The sequence below is a fragment of the Ambystoma mexicanum genome, chromosome 6p (genome assembly GCF_040938575.1).
Source record: "Ambystoma mexicanum isolate Mex_15411 chromosome 6p, UKY_AmexF1_1, whole genome shotgun sequence".
Lineage (NCBI taxonomy): Eukaryota > Metazoa > Chordata > Amphibia > Caudata > Ambystomatidae > Ambystoma > Ambystoma mexicanum.
Genome location: NC_090935.1, coordinates 617,307,570 through 617,327,586, shown reverse-complemented (window position 1 = coordinate 617,327,586; position 20,017 = coordinate 617,307,570).

Sequence of the window (20,017 nt, the reverse complement as noted above, 5' to 3'; positions counted from 1 at the left end):
GGGTCCTTGGGGAACAAAAGCCCTATGGAAGCCTAGGTAGAGCTGCAGGTAGGTTGGGCACCATAGAATGGTGGATAGGAGAATTTGTAGGTGCACAGAGAGAGATTAGAAGAGGTTAATTTGCAGGAACAGGTGGTGGCGCGAAAGAAGTAGAAGGTGCAAGAGGATGCGTCAGTGCAGAAGGAGCTCAAGGTGTAGGAGGAAAAGGAGGTGAAGAAGGGGCTGAAAGTGCAAGAGGAGTTGGAGGTGCAGAAGCAGTTGAAGGGGCAGTAGGATGTACAGGCGCAGAAGCAGTTGAAGGAGCAGTTAGAGGTACAGGTGTAGAAGCAGTTGAAGGGGCAGTAGGAGGTACAGGTGTAGAAGCAGTTGAAGGGGCAGTAGGAGGTACAGGGGTTGAAGCAGTTGAAGGAGCAATATGAGGTAACGGTGTAGAAGGAGTTGAATGAGAAGGATGAGGGGAGAAAACAGCAGGCTGGTGAAACAGCTGAGAATTGGGGAGAGTGCAAAAGTACTCAAAAGAAGGGAAGAACGAGTAGGTGGGGAGTGGGCAAGAGTGGCTAGAGGAGGTAAAGAAGTGGAGATAGAGAAAAAGTAAAAGAATCTAAGGAGAGGAGGGATGAGAAGCCTAATAGCACAGAGAAAAGGCCAGCAGTTGGAGTAGTAGATAAGGAGCAGGATGTAAAATGGGGTGATGGTGGCAAGTCCCTTGAAGGTGCAAGGACTGTGACATCCAGAAAGTAAGTCAACACCAGTCTGTGCATTGTCTGGCAGGAGTGGGAGAAGGAAGAAGCATGTGGCAGAGCATTGAAGAGGTTAGTCAAAAGCCAGCTCAAGGGCAAGAGGCAAGGCTTAGCAACAGTCCTGAAGGCATCTGTGGGCATTGACTCAGCAAAGAGGAAATTAAGACAGAGAAGAGTGCCACAGGCTTACCAAGCATCCAAAGAGACTCCAGATAGTTCACCTCTGGGATATAGTGTGGAACTTACTTAATAAGAGCCAATCCATGCAACATCTGAGTAACCCTACTCCAGTCATAGTCCACCAAGAAAAGAAACAGCCAGCAACCGGAGCAACTGTCTTCAAAGCATATATACTCGAGACAGTGATGGACTCCACAGAGAGACCCAGAGAGACTTTGCATGAAGAAACATTTCACTGTCAGAGGCTTTTCATGCCATTCATACCTTTTGAGTTGCCCAAGATGATGCCAAGCCCTATTAAAATGTTTCTGAACTAAGTTCATGAGTTGCTTCCTCTTTTGAATCCACTGGGCTTTACGAAATTCTCCTTTTACTGATGGCATATACCGGCCTAGAGTAACTGGCAAAGAGAAGCCCTCCTCCAGTCAAGTATGCTCTGGCGATTTCCATTGGACCTAATGCCCAGAGCTTGAGCACATGGCAGAAAGCCTGTTCAGCCTCTTAACACAGCTCGGTGCACACAATCAGCCTGCAGCCCGGCCCGCGTTGAACTGGGTGGAGATGATGGAATCCCTCTGGGTTCAACCTCTGTTTTACACTTGTAAAAACCAGGCAAAATCCATACACATTTATAGTAACTGCCTGCTTCCCTCCCAGAATTCCCCCAAGTCTGAAGTCATATGTGAGACTTCCTGTGCATATATATCTGCATTTGAATACCAAGGCTGTGTGCACAGGGCTCACGTGCATAGTTGCAGTGCAGTGGCAGCTGAATACAAAGGAAAACAAGGTCGTTCACATTACTTCCTTAACCACAGTGAGCACCTGGCCCCGTTTTCTTATGCCAGTTACCTAAGATAAACCGGCAATGCCAGGTAAGTGTGAAGGTCGGAGGGAAGTTGCCCAAATACCTTTAAAGAACCAGCTAACCCGACCTCTCCTTTGTTGTTAACCTCACCCAGCACACAGAAATGGAGGCCGCTTCATCTAAATTATGATTAATAGATTCAATGATACTTCATGTCACAATCCCCCAGAATTCCTTGTGCCCAGTCTTTGATTCCTGTAACCATAAAGAAGTGACAGCAATATGTTTAGAACAAATCGATTGACAGAATTTGTTGTGTAACAGAATGAAAGGAAACCACATCACGTTTGTTGCCACATCCGCAATGTTACATGAGATCAATCAAATGTAATGACTATCTAGATGATAGGACCTGATGGAAATGTTACACTTTTATTAGTTACTGACAATCTCACATGTTAACTTGGCACACAGCTGTTGAAACATGTAAGAGAAAGGATGTCCCCTGTCCCCCATATTTTATGGGTCTCCTACACCCCTGAATAGTATACAGCGGGACCGGCCTAGGTGTGTATCGGTACACCCTGAAGTTTCAACTGTCAGGATGTGCACAGCAAACCCTTATGTACATGGTGAAATGGGTGACATCCGGAAGCAGCTCCGACTGCAGGCAGACTCTCGGCATCCCTGGTACTGTTTGCTGCAAGTTCCAGCATGCATGAGGTTAACGAGAGTTTCGAAGGCAGGGCTATAGAGAGTGCATCTCTGGGAACAATGCAATTTTCCCCTAAAGTATTGTTTAAATTATGTAGCAGGATTATGTGGCTATGTACACATCAATTCATACCTTGTGGCTACAATTGTTCTGTGCTGGCACGCGGCGCCTACCAATAAAGCAATGCCAGGTGGGAATTGAAATAACCGCCAGGAGCATAAAGGCTGATTGTCAGGAAATCTACTCTGCTGAATGGCACGAGGGTGGTGAGCAGTTTAACAATAACAGCACAGCAATGGAACACGCAGAGGCGGATGGAGTATATAAGACATGCAAGGAGAGACAAGGGTTAACATACTAAAAGCCAAATCTGCGAAGATGAAAAGTTCAGAAAGTGAGGTGCAGGGGTGCACTGGCCTGTACGGAACTATGCCAGTAGGCCTCTGCACCCTGGGCCTCTTTTGTTTGGTGACCTATTGTTTGGTAACCCATTTTATTTCAAAATTGTCTCATAGGAAACGGGTTGGTCTTTCTGAAAATGTGAAAAGAGGCCCAGGAAATCATGTTCAAAGTGGCCCCACATTAGGGCCTCTTTTCGTTCCCAGTCCACTCCTGGCGAGGTGCATGAATGTGAGAGTGATGATGATGATGTTGCTAAAAGCCAGACGAGAAAAGAAAGGAAGAAGGTCAATACGAAACGGCGTGGAGCAGCGGCAGAAAATGGGGTACTAATTCGTTGGGTACTTAAAGATACTTTGCCACCTGTATTAGAGGAGCCAGACCACAGCTATCATTGAGCCTCGGACTAAAGATGTTACTACTTAATTTAGCAAAGAAGATTTTATTTCAGAGACCGGGGACAAGGCTAAGAATGCGCCCAACTTGGGTGTGCCTGATAATAGGCTATCAGAGGGGCCCATGGAAATACAGGTTTGAGTGCTTGATGACGTGCCCCAGGATATGGGTGGTCTAAAGACATTTATTATTACTAATTTATTTTCTAGGAGAGAGGGCAATGTGGGGACATCACGCGATCGCGGGAGCGTGGTCTCGCGAGATCTCGGCATAATGAGATCTCGCGAACCCGCGCTCCGCGAGAGACCATTCCCACGAGTGTTGGCGAAGCGCCAGACCAAGCGGTCTATCCACAACGCTGCTCCTGATAAGGAGCCATCAAAACTGAGGCCCTGAAGAGCCTGATGACCCAGCTTCCAGGGCATAAGTCCAAAGCCATAGGAGGCCACATGGGGGCCCTGGAAGCTTGCAGCGTGCCATCCTTGTGCATACCTTGCCCCCAGTGAAGCAACTGGGAGGCCCTGAACTGAACTGTCAGTAACTCCCCCGCCTGCATGAGGACAAGTTTATGTTCACCTGTTTGTCTTGTAATAAAGACAGTTAGAACCCACTGAAGCATCCTGTCGTCTTTAGAGGCCACAACAGGCAACTGGGTAAATAGAGCGCATATATTGTATTAATTTTGCCTAACCCCGTCGTTACTGTAATGAGGTCACATGATGGTGCGACAGCTACGTTGAGCCATTGCATGTTCTATAATAAAGGGGGTGTACCCGCGCCTGGCTAGCAGAGCGCGCCCGGAACCCCACGGCAGCAGACCTGTGTCCACATAGTTATTGACGGCGGGGGAGGAGGAGTACTGCACCTGGGGCTCCATGAGTGCACATACCAACCCTTAACATTAGCGACGAGGACAGCGCCTGGGTAAGGAAGAGGATTTTGGTCTGCACCGCATTGGCGGGTGGCAGCGTTAATTCCTCTCAGTGCCAGCCAGCTGCAGTTTGCGGTAAGACTTTAACCGCCATTTTGATCAGCGGCTCTCACATGGAGTGCTCGTGCGCCTAAGGGATAATTTTTGGAACCACTGTCCAACACCCTGCCGTGTGCACACCACGCAGAAGGCCTGAAATGGACCCAACTCTAAAAAAAAAACATTTTTTGGTATACACATGCAATCAATCAGTGTCTAAGGAAGGATCCTGGTGCAAGAGAGAGTGCAAAAATGCAGATGAGCTAAAGACTGTGTGAGGACGGTGAAAGGAGCTTGGGAGGTGTTTGGGGCACGGAAGGGAAGACATCCCCAGAGTGGTGTCGAGACGTTCTGACTTTCAGCCTCTGCCTGCACAGAGGTACTGATGCGCTCTTGCACCTGGTAGTTGCGGCCTCTACGTTTAAGGAGGTGCCTGTGCGCTCGTATCAACTTGAAGGAGAAACGGAACCATGAGTGAGAACGATGGTCAAGGACCTGCAGGAGGTGCAGTTCAAACAAGTAGAGGCCCTCGCCACAGGTCTTGCGGTCTAGTGACATTGACTATGTAGATATGCTTGAAAATGAAGGAAAACCGGCAAGAGTATACTGTTATGCGAGTGAAACGGTTGAATTAGTTATGTCACATGTGCCCAGCTTTTTGAAAATGGGTTATGATATGCGAGTGGATAAATGGGACTAGGGCAGAAAAGCCCAGGTCACCGAGGCCAAGAACACATTGAGGGTAACCATTGATTAGAGTGCGTAATTAATTCATGGTTGCAGAGGTCTACGCTGCTGGAAATGTACCCAATATTCTGGCAGTGGAGATCACCTTTACAGGTGAGACTAAGAATAAGATCTTGATTATAAATGTCTATGACCCCACCACCCCAGGTACGGAGCATGAGTTCTATGTCACTTTTCTGCCCTCAAATAGCGGAAAAAGCACATGGCAGAGTTAAAAAAAAAAGATTTGGGGGTTCCAACACCCAAACCCCCTTTCCTCCTTGCCACCCCACTTCCCCAACCCCCACCACATACACACACACTTTTGTTTACCCCCACCCTTCCCCTTCTCCAACACACACATACTCACATACAGACACACAGACAGGCATGTGATGTGTGACCAGGGACGTCATTACACCAAAATGCCTGGGGTAGCGGAAGTGACATCACATGACCCTTGACCTCTGATGACATCACAGGAAGTGATGTTATTTGACCCCACCCCGAAGTGACATCACAGGAAGCGATGAAACACGAACGTTTACCCCTTGACAAAACAGGAAGTGGTCACACATAGCATTGTTTCTAAGTACACTATGAAAAATATGGTTGAAATATGAATGTAACGTGATATAAATTTCATACAAAAATGGATCACCATATGTATCGGCAGAAAAAAACATGGTATAACTGCAACTTGCGAAAAGCAAAATACATAGGGCCTCATTACACGTTAGGCGGTAAAGGTTTACCGGTACCGCTAAGGGCACCGGTACCGGTAAACCCTTACCGCCTTACTACGAGTTCCCTTTGCGGGACCCGACCTTAACGGCTGGTTTTACCAGCCATTAAAGTAGGGTGCCGCAAAGGGACCTTGGTGCTAATTACGGTACCGCAATTTGCGGTACCGTAATTAGCGCCTTCCCCATTCCCATTATGCCCTATGGGGGCAAAAATGGGATTGGGGAAGTGCGTTGGTGAATGGGGAATTACCGCCCCCACTCACCTTGGAGTAGGGCGGTAATTCCGCCATCCACCAAGGCGGACACAGTAAAATACCGGCAGCAACCATGGCGCTAATATCGCCATGGTTACCGCCTACCGTGTAATGAGGCCCATAGTCTGAAATGAATGCTTCTTCTACTCTAAATGCTTTTTTGGAGGATTTTGTCTGCATTGTGAATTTGAGGTGTTTAGAACAGAATAAATCATAGTCTCACCACCTGAAGTGTGCCTGAAATAAATCTTTAATGAGTGTAGCAATTTTTGTTTAGAATTCCAGAAAGAAAAATGATTTGTTATTCCTATTTTTTTTTATTTAGGGTCACTACTCAAAGTGTTACACTATGGAACCCCCTGATTTTTTAAGAAGCCTGAACAAGAAAGCCAGCCACTCTAGAAACAAAGAGCCACATGGCATTGGCCACAGTCCATGAGCTTCAATTGTAAAAAAAAAAAAGAGGGGGTAGCAAGGGAGACCTCAGGGGTCGTAAACCCGACCCCTGGCAAACCCTAAATCCCTGTGTGTGACCCTCCCAAGTGTATTGCCCTTTTCATGTAATGCATACCTCTCACGTGTATTGCCCTTTTAAGATGAGCCATGACTGTGTCATGGCCCAGGCTAATAAAAGGAGCCCCTGCAGGCATGTGCAGCAGAACGGCTGCAGACTCCAACTATGGAACCCCTGTTTTCTCTGTCTCTGACTTTGGGCCTGCAGGCCTATACCATGTGATCACGGTCCTGCAGCCCTGGCCTCCAGGCCCACACCGTGTGATCATGATCCCGCAGTCCCTGCTGGTCTGGACCCACCACCCAGGTCGTGTCTCCATGGCCTCACAGGGTCCTGCCCTGAAACATCTATAAGTCCGTGTGACCCCGGTATACCAACATGATGCTGGGCCCCCCAGCACCTGTGAGGCCGGCCGCGTGACCGCCGTCGGCACCACAATAATGGCGACAAAGAGGAAGAAGAGCCCTTGCGATGTGCCCCATCTCACTGACCCTCATTTTATTTTTCAAAACAAAAAATAAAGAAAAGAAAGGAGGGAGAAAGAAAGGAAGAGGAGCGGCATCCACCGCCCTGGAAGAGAGGGGTAGATGCCATGCCTAGCACCCTGCCGGCAGATCCTCGCTGGCCGCTGCCCTCTGAGAGGAGAGTGCTCGTGCGGCCAGGGTGGGGGTCCACACGCAGCTCCTGCAGCATCTGCCGCCATGAGGTTGAAAGAAATGGAGTGGCCGCAGCAGCGAAGAAGAATTGAAACTCCCACCTGGGGAGAGAGTTGGGCGGCCCCCAAGGGAAGACAGAACCGGAGCGGCCGCTGCCGTGTAGGGCATCCCCAGGGGAAAAGAGTAGGTGAGTGCCCGCCTGCCCCTGTTTCCACCCCCCAGAGAGATTTCCAGGCCAACTTGTGGTAAGGGTGTGTGCTCCCGACACTGGAGCGTGTGGGGGAGAAAGCAGTATCCCGGGCTGGTGTTGGGGGTCTCTGGGTGCCCCCACGCGTGCCCGTGAGCCCCTCCACCCACAGACTCAGACTGGACACGTCTGTGTGCTTCGGGCTCCCCGGTCGCTCTGACGCGGCCGGGAACGCCCCGTTTATTTAAGACGCACGCGGCGACGTGCAACGTCACGTCGCCGCGTGCGCGTCTCCCTCACGGGGCAACGCCACACTCCTCCTTTTTCCGGGAGGAACAACAACAACAGACACTTCCAAAAATTGCACTGCACACAACATAACAATTACAAACTCAGAGCCCATGCCCCTTTAATGTCAGCCTCCCGGTTCCCCTTACTCCGGCACACAGTCAATCGGCCCCAGCACATAGTCTCCGAGATAGGCAGGTCTCCCTCGCCCAGCCCTCTGGGGGTACCTCCCGCCTACCTCAGCCGCAGGAGTCCCAGCTGCTCCAGTGCCTCGTTCTGGCGACCCCACGAGTTCCCCCCGGGGGGTATCTTCATCCGGGAGGACAGTCTCATCCGGGTCAGGCGGGAGCTCAGCTCGAGAGTCCCCCAGTTTCTTAAAGAAGCTCACATTCCGAGTGACAGCCGACTTCCCGTCCGAGGCCGTTACCATCGATCCCTTTACTGCCACCACGTCCAGCGGCTCCGGTTCATATGGGAGCGAGAGTTTTCCGTGGGGATGCCGATTCCTGATCAGCACTTCGTCGCCCGGTTCCAGCCGCTGCGGACGAAGACCCCGCCGTATGTTCTCTTGAAGTGTCCTTGCCTGTCGCTCCGCTTCCACCCGTTGGTCATCTATTACGCCGGGTTCCTTTTCATGTACCTCCGGGAGGAGACCTCGGGGGCACCTTCGGAACAGGACTTCAGCCGGGGCCACCCCCGTTGAGGCGTGTGGGGTGGTGCGGTACACTCTCAAGAACTGGTAAAGCGCCCGCTGGAGGGGCTGGCCCTGTCCCTGGGCAATCCGGAACGTTTTGTTCAATGTCCTCATCAGCCTCTCCGCGTCCCCGTTCGCACGGGGCCACAGCGGGGACACCTTCCGGTGCGCCACTCCATAGCTCTCCAGAAATTCCGAGAACCTAGCGCTCTGGAATGGGGACCCATTGTCTGAGCACAGAGTCACTGGAAACCCATGGGTGGAAAAGATTTTCTCCACAGCGCCCACCACGTGCTCAAATGCCACCGACTCGACGAATTCCACCTCAGGGTATCGGGAGTATTCATCCACAATGGTCAGGAAGTGAGTGCCTACGGCCGTGGATCCGAAGTCCGCATGTACGACCTCCCACGGCCGGGTCCCACATGGCATTACTTCGATTTCAGGCTCCCGCTGGACTGGGGAGGCCGCCTGGCACCACACACAGGCCGCTACGAAGTCGTCCACTTTTTTTTCTAGCTCGGGAAACCACACCTTCAGCCTCAGTCTCGCCTTCGTCTTGGCGGCCCCTTGGTGCCCCTGGTGTGCCAGGTTGATGACTTCATGGATCTTGGAGCCCGGCACCACCAGGCGATCGCCCCGCAGCAGCAGGCCCGACTCCGTGAAGGACAGTTCGTCCTTCACCTTCCATAGTTGCTCGAGGGTCACTTTAGCTTCTTGAGTGCGCCCTGCCACCAATTCCAGCACGGACTTCCAGGACCCCGACCGCATCGAGCTCCTCAAGATGCGGAAACACTCGTCGTTGGCCGCAGCACTCTCCAGTTCGGGTAGCGGCATTGCGTTGGGGGTGGCACCCTCTACCACCATCCTGACGTGGTCATCGGCTTCCTCAGCACACGAGTCTTGTGCGGGTCCTCCACCGCCCACCGGGTGCCTGGACAGGTAGTCAGCCGCATTGTTGGTACCCGGCCGGTAGATCAGGGTGACGCTATACTCCAGAAGGGCCAACATCCACCTCTCGATTCTGGCTGGTGGTTTTGAAGATGATCCGGCCATGATCGGAAGCAGCGGCTTGTGGTCCGTTACCACTGTCACAGGTCTCCCCAGCACATAAAGCCGAAAATGCTGACAGCCCCACAAGACAGCCAGGGCCTCGCGTTCGATCTGCGAGTATCTCTGTTCGGTCTCGGAGAGGGCTTTGCTGGCATATGCCACTGGCCTTACCCCCCCATCTCTGCCCACTTGGGTGAGCACAGCACCGAGGCCAAACGGGCTGGCGTCCACCACAATCTCGGACTCCAGGGCGGGGTCAAAAAAAGCCACGGTATCATCTGCTGTCAGGGCGCCTTTGATGTCCTCGAACGCCGACTGTTCCAACGGGCCCCACTGCCAGGTCGTATCCTTTTTCGTCAGGGCCCTCAGAGGCTCCGACCTCGAGGCGAGATTCCTGATGAAGCGCCCACAGTATGTTACCATACCCAGGAAGCTCCGCACATCTGACGCCGACTCAGGGGGGCGCGCGGTCCTGATGTCCTGGACCTTCCTGGGGTCCGGAGATACACCGCCCTCCTTGAAGATGAAACCAAAGAACTCAATGGTCGGGCGGAGGAACTCGCACTTGTCCTTGTGGAGAGTGAGCCCCAGCGACTGCAGCCTCTCGAGGGTCTTGGCCAGACGTTTCAGATGTTCAAGTTCCGTCCTGGCAAAGACCAGAATGTCGTCACTAATGTTTAGGACGCCCTCCAGATCTGCGAGAGCGCCTCGGATCAAGTTCTGAAATACCTCGGCTGCTGACGACACTCCGAAACTCAGCCGCTTATATCGGTAGAGCCCCTTGTGGGTAGTGAAGGTTGTAATGTATCGGGACTCTGGGTGGAGGACAACTTGGTGGTATCCCGCTCGTAAGTCCAACTTAGAGAAGAACCGGGCCCCCTGCACTTCAGCAATGATGTCATCGATTGTCGGGGTCAGGTGTCGTTCTCTCCTGATGGCCTTGTTGGGCAGCCTCATGTCCACACAGATCCGGACGGAGTCCGGCTGTTTTGGTTTCCTCGCCACTACGATAGGGGATACCCATGGAGTGGGGCCCTCCACCTTTTCGATTATATCCAGGTTCACCAGGTTGTCTAGTTCCCTGTCCACCTGGTCCCTTAGATGAAACGGGATCCGCCTGTGTTTCAGAGCCACGGGCTGCACCGACTCATCAATGTGGAGCCTCACGGGGTCACCCTTCATTCTCCCAATCCCTTTAAAGATGTCAGCATATTTGTCCAGAAGATCGTTGATGTCCTCTAAGTAGACTGAGTACGCGAAGCTCACTATGCCAAGAGCCTCCGCTGCCGCACAACTCAACAGGGTGTTGCTGCTCACCGGAGTCACGTAGAAGCGGGCCTTGATCTCCGACCCGTCATGCTCCACCTTGGCGACAAACGCACCGTCCAGCGGCAGGGGCTCCCGCCCGCCAAATGCAAAAATGCGGGCTCTCGGCGTCGCCAGCCTCGGGGGTGTGTTGAGCGCGGCATAATGTCCTCTCGCCATTACGTTGACTGAGGCCCCCGTGTCGACCAGCACCGGGACCGGCGAGCAGTTCACCTCCACGACGCATCTCGGCTGTCTCCTGCTCCTCCCCTTGAGGACTTCCATGCTGGAGACGAAGAAGATATTCTCCTCATCCTCTTCCTCCGCTTCTTCCGCCGGCGTCTCCTCTCCCGCCTGTTCCACCTGAGCTACATTGGGCGGGCGGTTTTGGCGAGGGGTCCACAGACGGGGTTGTCCCCTCGGAATCAGTACAGGCAGGGTCGCCCTGCACACCCTCGAGAAGTGGTCGGGCACCCCACAGCGTCCGCAGATCTTTCCTATTGCCATGCACTCAGACGAGTGGGGGAGGTCATAGCCGCACTTCTGGCATGACTCCACTGGCTTACCAGCTCTGTCTCTGGGAGCCCCACCGGGCCTTCGCACCCCTCTGCCGCCTCGCCAGACAGCGCACACCTCTTCCGGCCTCGCTGCGCGGGATCCGGCCTCCATCTTGTTGGCACGGGCCTCCGCCACCTCATGGCACCGCCCGAGCTCCAGGATTCTGGGCAGGGTGAGTCCGGGCTCTCTCAGGACCTGTCGCCTCAGCTTGCCAGACGAACATGCCTGGATTAGCATTGTCCTCATCATATCCTCTGCATCCCCCCACGCACACCCTTGGGATAGGCGGCGCAGGCGGCCATAGAAGGTGTCGAGCGTTTCATCCTCCTTTTGTCTGGCCGAGAGCATGACGAACCTCTCATAGTCTACGTTGGCAAGGGGAATGAAATGCGCGAGGATGGCGGCTTTGGCTTGGTCATACGAGTTGTCCACCGGAGTTAACGACTCAAATATCTCCTGTACAGCTGCTCCGGCCGAATACAGCATCGTAGCCACCTTGCTGTCATTGTCCGTGACCTGGGCGGCCCGAAAGTACATGTCCAGCCGTCCAATCCATCTTCTCCATCGGGGGCCCAGGCTGGACGGAGGACCCGTAGTGTCAAACTCCGGAATGGGCTGCAAGGCCGCTTGCGCCCTGGCTTGGGCCATGGCCAGGGGTGGTGGTGGTTGGTTCGGGGGAAGAGCGGCACCAACCGTGGGTGTAGGCAGCCCAGACGTCGCAGGATGTGGGGTTGGCTGTGGGGGATTCTGTTGAAACAAATCTGCCAGGCTTTCGTCCTGCGAATCCTCCGATGCTGTGGCAGTCGCACCCTCCAGGGCGCCGAAATCACTCATGGGCCCAAGCGCACAGGCACCCTCGTACTAGTCCTGAGGGCCGCAACTTGCACCATTCCCCACACTGCCACCACCCTTGTGATGATGAAAGGGTTAAAGAGGCTACCTTGAGGCGTCTCGTTCCAACGTGGATCTCAGGAGCGGGCATGCCATCACCCACGTGATGATGAAGGGGTTGAAGAAGGTCCTTGAACCAAATGTTCCAAAAATTGAGCTTCAAAAATGGAGTGGGCTGAGAAGGCCCAGCCACCTCAGTCCATCTTCCAGCTACCACACGACGTTACAGACTGAAAATTGGCTAAAACATCAAAATTCAGGCATGGGCCTGCGGGTTAGGCTGCCAGCAGTCAGCAAATCCAAAAATTGGGCTTGGATGGCCTTCCGACTCCAAACCGGAGCTTTCGGAAGTTTCTCAGCCACGTGCGCAAGATGGCCGCCAGCCGCGTGTATGGTCCGCGGCCACAGCGTGAGACGAAAACATCCGCGGATGTTTCGTCGTCGAAGAAAAAAATTATCCGGGATCGCTCTCACCGCCGGGCCCGGGCATCCAACACTCGTCGCCACTGTTGGGGGTCTCTGGGTGCCCCCACGCGTGCCCGTGAGCCCCTCCACCCACAGACTCAGACTGGACACGTCTGTGTGCTTCGGGCTCCCCGGTCGCTCTGACGCGGCCGGGAACGCCCCGTTTATTTAAGACGCACGCGGCGACGTGCAACGTCACATCGCCGCGTGCGCGTCTCCCTCACGGGGCAACGCCACAGCTGGGAGGCGGTGAATATGTTGAAGTGCTCCAGTGCCAAAGCAAAGATTTAAAAAGGCCCTGCCCAGGGAGATCCTGGGCTGCACAGCAGTGAGTTGTGCAGCAGCTCCACGTTGGAGCGTGCAAAACAAATGCAGATGGCCCTCCGGAAATCCCGGGCCGGCCAGGTATTGAGAAGTAATGAGCTCCACATCGGAGCCAGTTCTCCTGGCCTTAGAGCTTGATGAAGTGTGCCCCTCCCCATGGACCCGGGCCACGCCAGTGATTGGTGTATGCTCCGGGCCACAGCTTTGAAAGTGAAAGCCCCAGCAAAGATCCCAGGCCCAGTGGCAGTGATTGAATACGCATCTCCATGTTGGAGCAAGTGGTAAGGAGAGTACGCCGATGATGGAGCTTGGCAAAGAAGAAGCCCCTGCATCACCCGGCCTGGCCGGCGGAGAAATTGGTAAACTCCAATGTAGGAGCTGAAGTGCACCCTGCTGTGGCAATGCTCCCATTCCTCCGGGGCGCGTGTGCGGTGAAGGTGAAGAAGGCAATAAAAGGTGCGGTGTGCACACATCCAGCAGAGAGATCCCAGCAACAAAGGGGGACAATGAAGTGCTCCTGCCTGGGGGGGGGGGGATAAGAGGGGGAGGTAAGAGTGGATGGCACCACTTCATTAAGGCACTACTCCCGCCTGGGGAGGGGGGCAAAAGGAGAATCAATTGGCCCCAGCATCGTGCCACTGATGTGCACCCTCTGCTGCTAGCAGCTTCCTGCCCACACTCCTGCCTGAGGGAGAGGACTAAACAGCAAGTGGCCTCAACGCCCAGCCAATTGTGTCACCCCTGCCTGTACAGCAAGTGGCCCCAACAACCTGCCCCCAGTGACGCCTTGACACAACGGTTGTGGGAAAAGGAAAGAGAGAGCAACACTCCGCCTGGGGAGGAGAAGAGGTGGGCCAGATACTGTGTCATGGCCCAAGCTAATAAAAGGACCCCCTGCAGGCACGTGCAGCAGAACAGCTGCAGACTCCAACTATGGAACTCCTGTTGTCTCTGTCTCTCACTTTGGGCGTGCAAGCCTATACTGTGTGATCAAGGTCCTGCAGCCCTGCCTGCAGGCCCACACCGTGTGATCACAGTCCTGCAGACCCTGCTGGTCTCCATGCCCTCACACGATCCTGCCCTGCAATGTCTATAAGTCTGGCTGACCCCGGCGCACCAACATGTGCCTTGGACCCCCAGCACCTGTTTAGCCGGCCTTGTGACGGATGCCGGCCCCACACTAAGGCACACAGACACTCACCTGACACTCCCGCACTCGTGTGTATCGCAGGGGCTGACATTCTGATTTAGAATGACTGCTCTATGTGGTCACAGAGTGGTCTTTCTAAATCGATCTTTTTTGTAATCGGTTTTAAAAAACGATTTTATGACTTAATACTACAGAGCACACAGAAAATATACTGGAAGTGCTGTATGCCATTATTTTGAAACAGAGCATGATCTGCCAAGAAGGGATGGTGATGGTGGGTGGGGATTTAAATGCTGGGTGCAAAGATAATGCCATTGTGACCGAGGCACCCGTTGTTAAATCCAAAAGTAGTATAGCGAAGCCCAAGTACAACCTTACGGGTAAATGGTGGGTGGAATATTTTGGGGACTGAAGTTTAGTTATGTTAAAGTGATACATTAAGGGTGATACAGCTGTTAGCTGGAGGTAATTCCTGGCCCCCCACCGGTAAACTTGGAGTTTTCTGGTGCAGCAACGAGCCAGTAAATTAATTTACCTGCACATTAATTCTGCACCGACATATCCGTAATGAGGTCCAAAGTCCCTTAAGAAATCAGGAGCTCCTGACCCGGAAGGCTTACAAAATGTGGTTTTAGCCCAACATCCTGAAACCTGGGCAGAGATATTAACGGCAATGTTCAACAGATTTGTTATAGAAAGTACGATTCTGTAGACATGGAGGAAGGCCATTATAGTTCCAGTATATAAAAAATATTGTAGGGATGATCCCAGGAATGCTTTTGTCTATGCTAAATATTACAAGCTATTTGCTAGTATTTTGCTCCAGGAAGTACAGGTCTGGGTCGAAGCTAATAAGGTACTAAGTGACTTCCAGATGAGAGTTTGTAATGACTCTGCCACGACCCACACTCTATTGAGCATTAGTTCACTCATTGGAGCTACAGCAATGTCGGGTAATCCACCTTTGTGTGTACTATTTGTTGACTTTAAGTCAGCATTTTACACTGTAAAGGGGAGCTTGTTGTGGGACAAATTGGAAAGGTGTATTGTGGGCCCGGAAGTCCTGTACTATATCAGGCAGTTGCGTGATAACACCAGTGTCGGTGTTTGTTTGAGGAGCATGGGGACCAGCACTAATGATATTAAAACCATTGTTGTCCTAAAGCAGGGGTGAGTGCTGGCCCCCATGTTATTCAACTTATACCTGGCTGATTTTCATTGGCATCTGGAGACAGTAAATTGTATGCCTCCTAAGATCGGCAACCACCCAATCAGATGGGTTCCATATGTTAATATCTTCGCAAAAATATTGCCTTACAAGAATGGCACAATTTTTTGTAGCGATATTAACTCATGGAACCTGAGGGGCACACCCCCCGCAAGGCTCATATTTGTTTAAAGGGAGCGGGTGATACCCCCGCAACCCATGCTCCCATTTACCCCATAAATTATCCCCACAAATAATGTCACCTATGGCATTTTATGGCAACCATATATATGGCAAAATTATTTATGGGGATAATATTACCTGATACCGTCAGATGGCTATCATATGCTGATGACGTTTTGTTGATCGATCAGACTTTGGCAGGATTAAAAGGACCGCCAGGGAATTGTTCTCATATGCTGCAGAAAACAGGTTAGAGATTAACTTGGAGAAAACAAAGTATATGATTATTGGTAAAACCAAAGATAAGAGTAAGGAAATAACCCTCAACATAGGCGTCATCGAAAGGGTAGCCACGTACAAATATCTGGGATATGATATAGAAGAGAAAGGATGTAAGAATGAACTATTAGTGGCTGGTAAGAAAGCAAGTGCTATTGCCCTCATGAAAATGACAAAATGATTTGCTGAGCAAACTGTTCACTATACCTTTAAAGGAGCTATATTGGTATACAAACAAGCGGTCATACCAGTGGTACTTTATGGCTATCTTAATGACCTGAAGTGGTTGGATATCCTGGAGGATAAATTGTGGCCTTGTGTATTAGGGCTAGTGCACAGTGTCTCCATTGAAGCAATCAGAATAGAGCTAGGGCTTATGTCACTGGCAGGGATGCTCAGGCTAAGGAGAGGCATTCTATATATCAAGGCTATTAAAAACCCAGTATGCCCTCTATTGAGATTGCTTGGTGCTAATATGACGCAATCTAGTGTACATATATTGAAACAGTTTTAAAGTCTAAATAAGACTGAATTTAAGGTTACTGATTGGAAGTCTGATTGATCAATATAATTTTATGAATTAGGTGCGCAATTTAAATACCAACTGAGCCTGTATGATTAGATCAAAAATGATAACCACCTGAATAAATTAAAATAATATATTGCTCATACTAGAAATACTTGTATATATAAAAAGCTGCAGCAGTACCTCATTGTTAACCCCTCCATTAAACTACGACGTTTCCTACTGCTACTCAGATTAAATGTAGTACCTACCTTAGCAGTCACTGGGATTAGAAAGGGGATACCTAGTGATAGAAAGGGGATACCTAGTGATAAAAGGACATGTTGAATGGCGATGTGGAGAGTAGAAAAAACATGCCCAACTCAGTGACCTGGAGCCTGGAATTCGAGAGGGAAGATATTGGAAGACATCTTGTAAAGGCCTCAAGCTCTAGGGCTCCGGGACCAAATGGGCTATCAAATCACATGCTAAAACTTAACAAAGTTCTGTGTTCGACACTCCTAAGACTTGTATTCAATGACGCTTTGAGACACAGATCATTGCCCAAAAGCTGGAGTGGTTCATTTATCATCCCTACACATAAAAAGGGAAATCGAGAGGACCCCTGTAACTATAGAGCCCTAGCTCTATTAGACTGTGATAGAAAGATCTTTTCCGCTTTGGTCTTAGAGTAATAAGAAATATAGATAAGGGAAAATAATATTTTATGCAGTTGCCAAACAGACTTTACTAAGGGGATGGCCACTACCTGCAATGGAATGATTATATCACTGTTGAAAGATCAGATTTGGACAGAAGGAAAACCTCATCATCCTCCCACTTTGTGGGAATGATCAATTGTTCAAGGTTGTTTGATACAGTGAATCGCTAAACCATTTGGTCTAAACTGAGAAAACAAAACATTCCATCAGCTTTACTATTCATACTTGAGCATATAGATGAAGCCACTAGGATAAAGATCTGCATGGATACATCGGGGAGTCTAACAGAAAACATCACCAACCAACAGGATTAAGACAGGGATGCATTTTGGCTCCCTGTCTTTTTAATCTTTACTTGGCAGATTTAAAAGATGTACTACATAATGTAGGTTTGATTAGTCCGAAAGTGGGTGGTTAATATATTAATTGGTTGGCGTATGCCGACAACACCGCCTTGCTGGGCGCAATGCCGGTTGGGCCTCAGCGGTTTCTAAAGATCAGAGAGTCCCATTTCAAGTGGCCAATTAATGGCACGCAAATTTATACAAGGAACTAAATAGTATATTTAGGCCTTTTGTTTACATCTTATCCCAAGAGAGAAGAAATGGTCCATAGAATTGCAAATAATTTGGATAAACTAGTTAATCAAATGAAAACAATATACAATAAGTTCTGTAAATTCTCAATAAAACCACTCATGTAGGGAAAATGATACCGAAGTTGCTGTATGGTCTAGAGGTAGAAAAAATGGCCTATGATTTGCCATGGGACAGACTGGAGGGCAGAGTGTGGAAGAAGGTCTTGAACCTGCCCTCTGTACCCATCGCATCCTTGCGCTATGAACTCGTACTTACCTCCATGTGAACATGGTTTCAATGGAGAGTAATCTCGCTATGGGGGAAAATACAGTTAGCTGACAGAAACACTGTATGTATTGTTAAAAAATACAATTGGGGACAAAGCATCTGCTATCATAAATAAAATGGATGAGTATGCAAACACAATAATAGCATATTGTGAGATAGGGACTGGATTGATACTATCAGCAAGATTCTGAGTTATAGACTGCACTCTACCTTCTCCAAGACTGATAAAGCCTTGAGGACCCTCCAGACAATATCTTATTCAATACCGATGGCCATCTCCAAGAGAACAGTTGCTGAGGTTTAGGCTTAATCCCCTTCCTACAGGAGAAATTATGTATGCCCAGCTGCAGGTACTGAGGGGGAGGGCTCTGGCATTGTCTGCTCTTAAGCAGTCTGCCCATGCCTACAGATGATTGCTGCAGGTATGGCCCCGTGGCTGGATCTACATTTTAGTTCCTTCTAAATTTAATTTCCTTTTAGCACATTTCTGTGCATGGCGGGTGACTAGATGCCCTTTCATTACACTGAGAGTATTTAACATGTGTGCTTTTGACATTGTTACATTGTGTTCCTTGTATTGCCGATTGTCGGCTGCAAGGTGCCTAGCTTCTAGAGGCAGACACGCTACGCAGTCTGGTCTCCCTTTCATTTATTTGAGGGGCAGGGCTCTGGCATCGTCTGCTCTTAAGCAGTCTGCCTTTGCCTACAGAAGATTGCTGCAGGTACGGCCAGCTGGCTGGGTCTAAATTTTATTTCCTTTTAGCACATTTCTGTGCATGGCGGGTGACTGGACGCTCTTTCATTACACTGAGAGTATTTGACTAGTGTGCTTTTAACATTGTTATATTGTGTTCCTTGTATTGCCGCTTGTCGGCTGCAAGGTGCCTGGCTTCCAGAGGCAGACACGCTACGCGGTCTGTTCTCCCTTTCATTTATTTGAAGGGGAGGGCTCTGCCTATCACGATATTTGTGCCTATTTAAGGGTGACACTTACCGGAAGCGCAGCGGACAGGTGCAGCGGGCAAGGGCCTCGCACTCCGAAGTTGCGCCAAAGTCCAGCCCGTCTGTACACGCCCATGCGCAGGCCGGGCCATGGGAGCCTGCACCTGATGGGGTTTGTCTGACATCCTCTGTCCTTAATATATCACATGCTGAACTTGTTGGTTTCGTCCCAGAGGCTACTAATTTCCCACCCAATTTTGTTAGAGCATCTGTAGAGGACACAACTCCTAAATATAACCCGAATTGCATTATGAATGTTTTTTTGTTACTGCACACTCGTTGGTGGCACATGCTCAAAATTGCAAAAATCGTATTAAAGATCATCACCCAGATCTGGTATTTATCTCAGAAACCTTGTTTGGTGCCCATTCTGAGCCGTCAGTGATTCAAACCCTTCCCCCAAACTACGAGTTGCTGCGCTGTGATCCCAGCTCGCTACACTCGGGTGGAGGGGTTGCTGTAATTTTTAACTCTGATCTTAAGGCTATTTCTATTCTATTTAAGCACTCTCTAAATATGGATGGAATACTTGTTCGTATCCCACTCTCTGCTACCAATACTCTATTTGCTCTTTTGGTATATCGCCCTCTGGGTTAAGACCACAAGTTTTGTGATGAATTCCCTGCCCTCGTTGCTATGCTGCTTCAGAAGTATTTTAATCTGATTATTGTGGGAGACTTTAATCTTCCAACAAATAAATCTAATTGTCTACTCGCCAGCTAATTTCTGGAGACAATGTGCCTCATTACGAGGAAGGCGGCCACGGAATGAACGGTGCCAGTAAGGGGCCGGCACCGTTCATTCCGGGACGCCACATTACGAGGTCTGCAGCGGGCCCCGCTCTGCACGCCTGATCAGACCAGACGTGCAGAGCGGGACCCGCTAGCAGATCTGGATACTAACAACGGGCCCGTCATTAACAGCCTGTTGTACCGGGTCTGGGTCCCGCAAAAGGGAATTATCATTCCCTCCAAGGTCGGAATGGCCCGGTAAGTCCCCTTTTGCGGGAACTGGACCCGAGTTTGGAGGTAGCTATGCTGCTAAGAATGCCATGGCTACCTCCAAACTCGTAATGAAGCCCAATGTCAGATTTGGGTTTCTCACAGCTGATTACCTACCCTACGCATCAGCTGGGGAATACCCTTGATCTTATTTTTGCCCCTCCTGCAGTTCTTTCTGTCTTTCTGGCATTCCCTGTTATTTGGTCCGATCATATGGTGGTCCCCTTTTGTAC